The sequence below is a fragment of the Pteronotus mesoamericanus genome, unplaced genomic scaffold (assembly GCF_021234165.1).
Source record: "Pteronotus mesoamericanus isolate MK-2021 breed Mesoamerican mustached bat unplaced genomic scaffold, CSHL_Meso_final contig_221, whole genome shotgun sequence".
Lineage (NCBI taxonomy): Eukaryota > Metazoa > Chordata > Mammalia > Chiroptera > Mormoopidae > Pteronotus > Pteronotus mesoamericanus.
The window spans coordinates 2318664-2328045 of record NW_026555092.1 but is presented as its reverse complement, the minus strand read 5'-3'; positions in this window follow the sequence as shown (position 1 = coordinate 2328045).

Genomic DNA, 9382 nt, shown 5'->3' with positions numbered 1-9382 from the left:
GCCTAATTCGCTGGGCTCTGGGAAGATGTGGGCTGTTTCTTCCATCACGACATATGTCCACACAGATATGTATGAGGAGGATGTTTTCGCCCCCTTCTCCCCAGCCATCTCGGTCAGCCCGGATCCCCAGAGGCCAGCACAAGTCCTGCACAGAGTAGTGCCAGGCGGTGTTGTGATGAACTGAATTGATTTGTTCTTGATTCATTTCAGCAGGAACCTGCCAACGAGAGGCCAGCACTGTGGGTGTCTGGATGACAAAATCCCTCAGTCAGGGAGGAGCCCAAATACATCCACCAAAGGTGCAGGAGAACAGGAGGTTTCCGGCCGTGCTGCATGCTAGAGCCTGTCTGCGATTCACTCCTGCCCAGATTGGTAGCCCACCTCCCACACCGGGCTGTGAGCTCCAAGAATGAAGGGACGCACGCGCTGAATCTCTAACAACTGGTTCAGGACCTGGCCCATGGCTGATCTTCACTGACAATTTACTGACTGGATGAAGGAGCATCTGGATCCCAGCTCTGTTCCTTCAGGCAGTTCCTTCTCTCTGAGCCTCAGATTCTCTGTCTGTAAATGGGGAAGTTGGGAAAATTAACTGAGATAACAATGAGCTTAGATAGCTTCATTTGCAAAGCCCCTGGGTCATTACAGGCCTGCCGTGGGCAAGGCTGTTACCATTCCCCTTAACATTATTACTAAGTGCTATAATGGTGTACAGACGAGGAGGGACCCTCAGGGATCCCTCGGGTGTCCAGACTTGGCCCCCTATTTTCAATGAGGAAATTGACATGCAGAGAAACGACAGAACGCGCCGAGTTCACGCAGAACCTAAGACATGTGACCGTGGGAGAGAGCACTTCCTGAGTGTCCGCGGTGTGAGTGTCCCCAGCCATGCCAGGAATGACACTTCCCTTGCCCTCGCTTCTCATCCCCATCACACAGGTGAGGAGCCTGAGGCTCACAGAGGTAACCAGACTCGTCTGAGAGCCACAGGCAGTTAGTAGCGGAGGAGCACCTCCCACCCCTGCGCGGGCCTCAGCCTCAGACCTCAGTCACTGCTCCACCCCGCCCCCCACGGAGGGTGGGACCTGAGCGGTGCCCTGGCCACCCTCGGCTGCTCCCGGAAGTGCCTCATGTCTGCACCTTGATCTCCACACCCACGATGCCAGGAAACCCCAGCAAGGCCGGCCGCGCTCTGGGGTATTTATAGCGGACATGTAGAAAAACTGCCACCCCCATCTGTTTACTCAACAACGCTCCTCTAGCTGGACACATTCAACCCCGCCAGCCACAGACAGACCCTCACCGCCGCCTCATCTATTTTTTCCTCCCCACTTAATTTTGCATCATTCCAGCTTCCAAAATAAACTTCTCCAAACCAGCCGGACTCATTCTGGCCCAGAATCCTTAACGGAGAGCCCCCTCGGCCCCAGCCCCCACATCAGCCTCTACGGCAGAGCCACCGAACCCAACCCGGCCCCTCGGCTGCCTTTGGCCTTGATTTAGAAGCAGCTGCTCCTGCCCCGGCGGGCTTCTGACACTCCAGTGCCGGGGTGTCTGCGCCTGCGAGGATGCCGGCCGGGCATCTGTGTGCGTGGTCCCTGGCTGGAGGCTGAAAGAGCTGCCCTCCCAGCTACCCCCTCACACATACATGTGCGTGCATGTGCAGGCACACACACACACACACACACGCACACAGAGCATCCCTCAAGCTTAGTCTCCTTCAGGCTGTTCCTAACATGTTAGGTGGCCTCCTCGTCTCTGCTCTTACTCTGGCCTCTGCTGATTTCTTCCAGCTTCACCGTAGGACCCACCCGCTCCTCCATCTCTGCCCACCCACCGCTCGAAACTGCTCCCCTTCCTCAGACGTGCCATGCCATCTCCCCTGCAGGCCTTTGCACATGCCAGTTGCTTAGCCTTGAATGCCCACTTTGTCTCTCACCGTGAGTCAAGCTAACCGTCCTGACACTTCAGGCCTGAACTGAGATATCACCTCTGCCAGGAAGTCTCCCCTGACTCGCCAAGGAGTCTTGCCAGCACGTTCCACCTCCAAGGCCACTCCAGGGCAGAACAGGGTCCCCACAATTCTCTGCAGATTCCTCAGCCCAGCCCGGGGTCCTGCCCACACAGGCCAGCCAGTCCTCTCGTCCCCATGAGAATGTACCCCCTCATCTCAGCATCCAAGAGAGTCATTTAGTTCATCATCGCAGGGCAGAACCCAGGGATGTCCCCGCCACTCCAGCATCACGATCCCAACTGTGTGTTCGTTCCTTTGAGTTGCAGGTTTTTCAGGCTAACGATTCAAAAGACCATTTATTCCTTTTGAGTTTTTTGCAAGAAGTGAGAATAGGAAAGAAACTAATGTTGTTCAGGTATATCTGTTTCCTTTTTTAAAAAAAAATACCTCATAAGCCCATTGTTGGATGAAAAAACTCAGGCTTAGAGAACTGCACATCACCTATTCATCCAGCACTACGTATGTGCCAGGCACACACTGGTACCGGGAACACAGCACTGAGCAAAACGGGCATGATCCCTACCCTCTTGGAGGTGATGAGCCACGGGAAGTCACACATTACACAGATAATCTTACAAATAACTACTTAATAGTCATTTTGATGAGGTTGACAGTGCTTCAAAGAAAAAGCCCAGGAGGCTGAGAGAATATGTAGCCTGGAGCCCAAGGAAGCCCTCTGGGAAGTGACATGTAAGTGATACCTGAACGAGCATTAGCCCAGTAAAGGACAGGCTGAGGGGCATTTCCAGCAGGTGAACAGTGCCTGGAAGGGGGGTGGAAGAAAGAAGGGAAACAGATAGAGGAGAGGTGAAGGGGGGATGGGAGGGAGATGGAAGAGAGATGGAAGGGCTATAGATGATTTTCTGAGAGCCACTCAGCCAGTGAAGGACATGCCTGGCTCGGATCCCAAGGCTAGCTGACCTCAGGGCCTTTGCTTGTGCCTCTCCAATGGGAGAGCAGGTTGCTGTAAAGGAAAAGAGCGCTGAAAGCTGCCTCCACTATTGCCCCTTGTCCAAAAAGGTTTTCAGGTATAAACATACAAACAGAATAACATCACTCAACGTACGTGGGAATGTTTAAGAAAATTAAGTCCTCTACTAAAACATCTCAGCAATCTTTTTTAAAGGTTGTAATCAAAACAAGTCAAAAAAATAAATATTCAAGAGCTATTTAGCACCTTATGCAGCAACCCTTAGCTGTCGATGAAATCCCCTATTACCATGAACTTAACAGAATGCCCCTTCTAACTTACCCTGAATATTTCTTTTCAAGTCAGATCTTTTCTCTGAGACTCCAGGATCACAGGTGTCTGAGGCCTTGTAGATAAGGCGAATTACCTTTGAGAAAAGGTCAGGTTCACACTGCCTACCCCCAAGTTCCCTTCGGGACAACGAGCTGCTGTAGAGTGCTGCCACGTGCCGGGGGCAGGTCTCCCAGGGCCCTCCCGCACCTGAAGAGTTTGTTACCTAGGTTAAGACCTAAGAGCAGCTTCAAGAAAGGTTCAGATTCAAGTGTCTGACACAAGGCATAGAGCTAAGGGAGCTGTCATGTTCCCCAGACGCCTCTTTGCTTTCCAAAGGAAGAAGTATCGCTTCTAGATCAAACCATTTTTCAAGGCTCAAGCAGAATGCGCAGACGCAAGAAGCGCTTTCCCCACAGCTCTGTTCCCGGAAGGAAAGAACAAGCTCCCGGCTGACCCAGTGAGGTGGGGTTGGACGCAAAGGAGCAGACAAGAGGATAAAGGTGAAGAGGAATCAGGTTCCAGGGTTTGATCCAGATGGGAAGTGTGGGCAAGGACAGGAGTCCTGTTGGAGACAAGAACCAAAACGTGACGCTGGGTAGAAGGACAAGACCACAGACCTGCCACTTGGGGTACACAGAGGGATTCCAGGACTAGTAGGCAAAGGTGAACGTTCTCTTCCCCGACCCATGAGGACCCCCATCTATCAGGTGCATGGAGAAGGTATGAGTAACTCTTTCTGGGGCTGGGGACATGAAATTAGAATCCCATTTGGGTGAAATGATTACCGCTTCAAGTACAGGATTTAGAATCCTAGAATCACAGGATACTCATGGTTGCTTTACTTCTCAGTGCTAGAAAAGACGTGAGAGACAGAACGTTAAGAAATTCGAGGGTACCAAGCAGAGAAAATAGGCTGCACCTAAAGCAGGAAAGACTGCAGCTGAGGTAGGAATACCTGACCATCCAAGGGACAGCATCCTGGAATGAACTCCCACAGGCAGTTCTTCATCCCTGAGACCGGAATGTAGAAAGACCTGCCTAGGCTGGTGAGGCCCAATCAGAAGCGCCCAGCTTTCCTGACTCTGAAGCCCCTCCTCCATAGCAAAAGAATCTCCGATGCATGTGCTTGCACTATACATGAATGATAAAATAACAAAAAGCCACCATAAATTTTTAGATGCTTTTCAATAACTCTGCATTTCTTTCCTCACAAATCATCTATAAGCACTGAAAAATTAATTGTACAACCCAGCACCACCTATGAAGTCTTCTGGCTCCTCCAAAACAAGAACAACAACAAAAAGTTGAGCTGAATCTATTCAGACTTTAATACAAGACAAGACAAGAAAAATGGGACCAGAGGAACCCATTAACCGCTAGCACAAATAGCCAACAGAGAATGGGGACCCTTTACAGATCAGCCACCTTGATGTCTGCAATGATCAAGCGCATGAAAAGGCCACAGGTGAGACACTGAGGGGCATGCCCTAGATTAAGAAAGATAAAGAGACCCAACAACCAAATGGCATAGGGGGACCTTGTTTGCTTCCTGAGTAGACAAAAAAAACGGTGAACACACAGTTTTTTAAACTGTTGGAGACATTTGATTAGAATGTTAGCATTGATTTCATTAGAAGAGATAAACAATAGCATGGTGATTATGTAAGAACATGTCTGTGTCTTTTAGACGCTGATGTAAATGTTTAACAGTCGGTTCTCTGGGGTGGGATTTGGAGGGGAGCCCTGGTTTGTGGCATCTGCTAATTTCCATGGTGTAAATGCTCCCACTGTGGCTGATTTCAAGCTACCAACATGACATCCCTGGAATCAGAATTAAAAGGAAACGAGCACTGCCAGCTCTTGGCAGCAGGAACCAGCTGGCTCCAGCACACCGCTGGTCTTAGAGATCTACACTGAAGTGCGCACGGGTGACATAAGACATCCAGAATAGGTTTTGAAATAAATCAGTAAAGAAAAAGAGAAACAAACAAAAAAAAAAAGTAGATGAAGCAAATGGGACAAAATACTGATACTTGCTGAATCTGGGTGATGTGTACAGGAGGGTTTATTATACTACAATTTTCTTCTATTGTGTATATTTGAACATTTTCATAATAAAAATTTAAATCCATGATCATCTTATATGTAGGTGGGAGAGTTTTATTCCGAGAATTCTAGGGGTGCACCTTGATTCCTAGACCCCTACTCTAACTCACTGCCCCCGGTTCCTGGGCGTCTGCAGGTAAAGTACGGGAACCACAGGCACTGACGTCCCATGCCGAAGTCTGTCTATCAACCCACCCCCAGGTCATAACCAGGGTTTCTGCTGGACCCTGGGCTGGGCTTCAGGCGGAAAGAGAGAAAAGCGTCATGGTTAGAAGTGCTGGCTGTGCCACCTGCTACTGCTGTGGGCTTGGGCAACTTATCACAAATCTCTGAGTCTCCATTTCTTCATTGGCAAAATAAGGTGTTAATAATTTATGGCGAGGATTAAATGCGCTATGTGGGCACAGCAGCTGATACAGTCCCTGACGCAGAGCAGGGTGCTCAGGAAATATTGGCTCCCCTCCTGCCCAGAGAGCGCTGCCGGGGCTGCAGGGACAGGCGTGGGCTGCTGCAGCGGTGTGGAGGTCGCTCCTCTTCGCCCCGCAACGCGGGTGCCCTGTTGCCAAATCTCCCCATTTTTCAAGAGAAACAGGGGACCCAGCTTCTTATGTGAATCTCTCCATCTTGAAATGTTGTCAACAAATTTATACATTTAAAAACACTGGGCGGGCCAACCAAAACACGCTTGCAGACCACCGGAGTGTAACTTCTGGTTTAAACCCTGGAACAAGAGGAAGCGCGAGCATCCCCTGAAGCTGGGCCTGTGTTAGCGGGCTGCCCACACCACCACACGCGTTCCTCACTGTGCCTCTGACAATCCCAGCGGCACAGAGGAGGAGACTGAGGCTCGGAGAGGAGAAGGGATCTGGCAGGGCTGGGAACCAGCAGAGGTCTTCCTGAGAACTTGATGTTCCACTTTATCCCCGCTCTACATTCCTAAAAAGGTCTTTAGAAAGCAAATGCCAGGCCCAGAGAAGGCAGGGAGCTGCCCAGGGTCGCCCAGACACGTGTGGCTGGCTGAGGTGGGTCAGGCTCCTGTCCCCATCTGGGTCAGGGCCCCAAAACGGTGTGGGCTTGTCTGGACAGACAAGACGATGGTGGCAGGAAAGGAACTCTCTCCTTTTTAGTTCCTTGAACAAAGCATGTATAGGCTTCAGAATGTTCTGGACCCCAAGGCCTCATTTCTCCACCTCAAAAGTTGGGGAAGTGGGACTGCAGATCCCAGTCACCAGCTTCCCAGACATCCCATGACTGGGTGCTTCTAAAGCAGGACTGGAGACACGGCCACACATTGCTCTGGACCCACTCGCCGAGAACTGGCAAAAAATTAGACCCGCTGCATATGATTCTGCCTGATTAAAAACTTGTCCAGGTTTCCCTTCCTTGATGAATCTTCCCAAAGTTTTATAAGTAAGAAAGGAGAACTCACTTCAAACGTGAGTCACTCAGAAAGTTAAGAAATTGTTTCCCGCAACCAAGGACTAGGAACTAACCAAGATGTGTTCAGATTCCATCATGTGTGGCTGCTCAGTGCTCTGGGAACAGAACGGAGTACAATGAGAGTCCCCACCTCAGGCCTTGGGCATTTACAGTTACTTCCAGGAGGAGCCTGGAGAAGCCCCAAAACCTTCCCCTTCTGGACCAGACATTAACCCTTATATGTGGAAGACTCTTGTGCATTGAACAGTATAGTGAGTGACTCATCACCCAGACCTTCTACGTCCCAACCCTGGCTGCGCCACTGGCTGTTGGGCAATCCATTTTATGGCTCTGTGCCTTAGTTTCTCCATAGACCTGATCAAGCTCTGCCTATGTTATAGGATTGTTGATAGATCTTAAAGCACTTTAGAGCAGCACCAGGGCATCAACACTAGTAAATGGGAGCAATAACAGAACCTACTGCCCAGGGCCAGGCCCAGGATTAAATGAATTAACCGAAGCAAAACATCTGGAACAGTGGCTGGCACATCAAAGCACTAGATACCCATTTGTTATTAAGATATGTGATTGCATACGAAACAGCTATTGATGATTGAACCTTTTAATTAAGTTGTATTGATAGCTTCACAATTGAACTGTTCTTGAAAGTTAGAAGAGCATTTCCTCAAAGAGACTTTCCCATTAAGACTTTCCACTGACTCAGACCAAAGGACTCCTCCTGGTCCTTATCACGATCAGGGCGGGCCTTTCTGGCCCTGGGCCTCAGTTCCCTCCCTCCCTCCCTCCCCGGCTCAGCTCATTCCAGCTCACAGGACTCACACCCACTGCTTCACGTGTGTCTCCCAGCAGCCCCTAGAGGAGGTGAGCCAGGTAACATTGTCACCACCCGAGGGACACAGCACTGGAGGTACAGCAGCTCCCCAAAGGTCAGGGGCGCATGCTGCGGGACAGAGGCTTCAGCCCAAACACCTGCACCCCAGGCACGGGGCAGCACGGGGACCGAGGACATGGCGCTGGAGTCCCGGGTCCACCGCTTTCCTTGGGCAAGTCATTCACTTCATTTTCTCACCTGTAAACAGGGAAGATAACAGTGCCTACTCCCAGGATTTGTCATGAGGGTTGAATGAGTGACAGTGTGTAAAGCACATAGAACAACATCTGGCATATGGGGGCTCAATATTTTAGCAGAACGAGACATCCTATTTTGCCTGGTGCAATGCCTCTTCATGCCTGATAGCCCAGCAAATCTTCCAGTTAGAGTCCCCAGTCGCTCTTAGAAATGTCCTGGTTTGGAAGAAAACCCTAAAATAATTGTCTGTTACCATTTAAATTTATTTTTTTCCCACCATACCACACTGAGATTCCAGGAAGCAAATACATTGGCTCAAAATAATTCAGTAACTTGGTACCCCCCTTAAGTGAGAGTGGTCGCTGCCCTGGTACCCCACAGTCTGGTCTCCCTCCAGCGAAGCTCTCATGGCAGGCAAAGGACACCAAGAGGTCAAAGGGATGTGCCCACCTGCAGCCTGTGCCCCTTCCTACAGATTAAACTCTGGGTACCCAGGACCCTGGGACACCTTGCCCAGATGGCCAGGCCCTGGACGGGTCTCCTCCACGGATCCACCCCCAATGGCAGGCTGCACCCCTGGGATGCCCAGTCCTGAGCAACCGTCTGGGAGGAGGGGCGGTGTACACCGAGCCAGCACATGCAGGCTGAGATGTTCACATGTGTGTACACAGGCCCCTTGCAGAGCAGGCCAAAGGCAGAGGTGGGGAAGGAGGGGGGCTCTTCTCCCTGCTCCACTATGCTCCAGTGTAGGGTCCGGGGAGTCTGAGAATTCTGCATTCAAAGCTGGCATTCCAGGTTGTTATGAAAGTGCGCTTGTCAAGGGAGGAGAATAGAACATATTTTATTTCACATTTTGTTAGCTTGATTTATAACTTGCAAATATTTAGACATATGGTATGTGAGCCTCCATCTGTACTCTTGCTCAGCCCCACAAATCCCTGCCACCTTCTGCCCGCTCTTAACACCAAATGTTTACTGAGCCCCTCCTCTGTGCTGAGCTTAGGGACTCGGTGGGGCGGAGGGCATCGCCCCAGCACCCAAACAGAGCCACCTACATGGGCTCCAAGCTCAGGCTCCTAAGAGCAAAAAGCGCCTGGGTCAGGGGGAAGGGCAGAGGCCTGCTCTATGGCTCTGTCTCTGTGCCCTAGCGAGGTAGGGCACCTCCGTAGCCCTCTCTGGGCCTTACTTTCTCCATTCAGAGAAGAGGTCCCTGCATCTCTGAGTAGCTGTGGGACCCGGCTCAGGCCAGGTGAGGAGGCACACAGAATCAGATCCAGGGACCTGATGGATGGGTTGCCTGGGGATGAGCAAATAACTCTTACTAGTTATTATAGTGTGGAAAGGAGCGCTCAGCACCGGCGAGGCACAGGCTGTAGCCCATCTCATTCATTCATTCATTCATTCATTCATTCATTCATTCATTCCACAAACAGCCAGGCGCTGAGCTAGGGGTTGAATCTGCCGGATTCGGGAGGGTGACTAAAACAAGCGCCCCGAAAGCCAAAAGGCA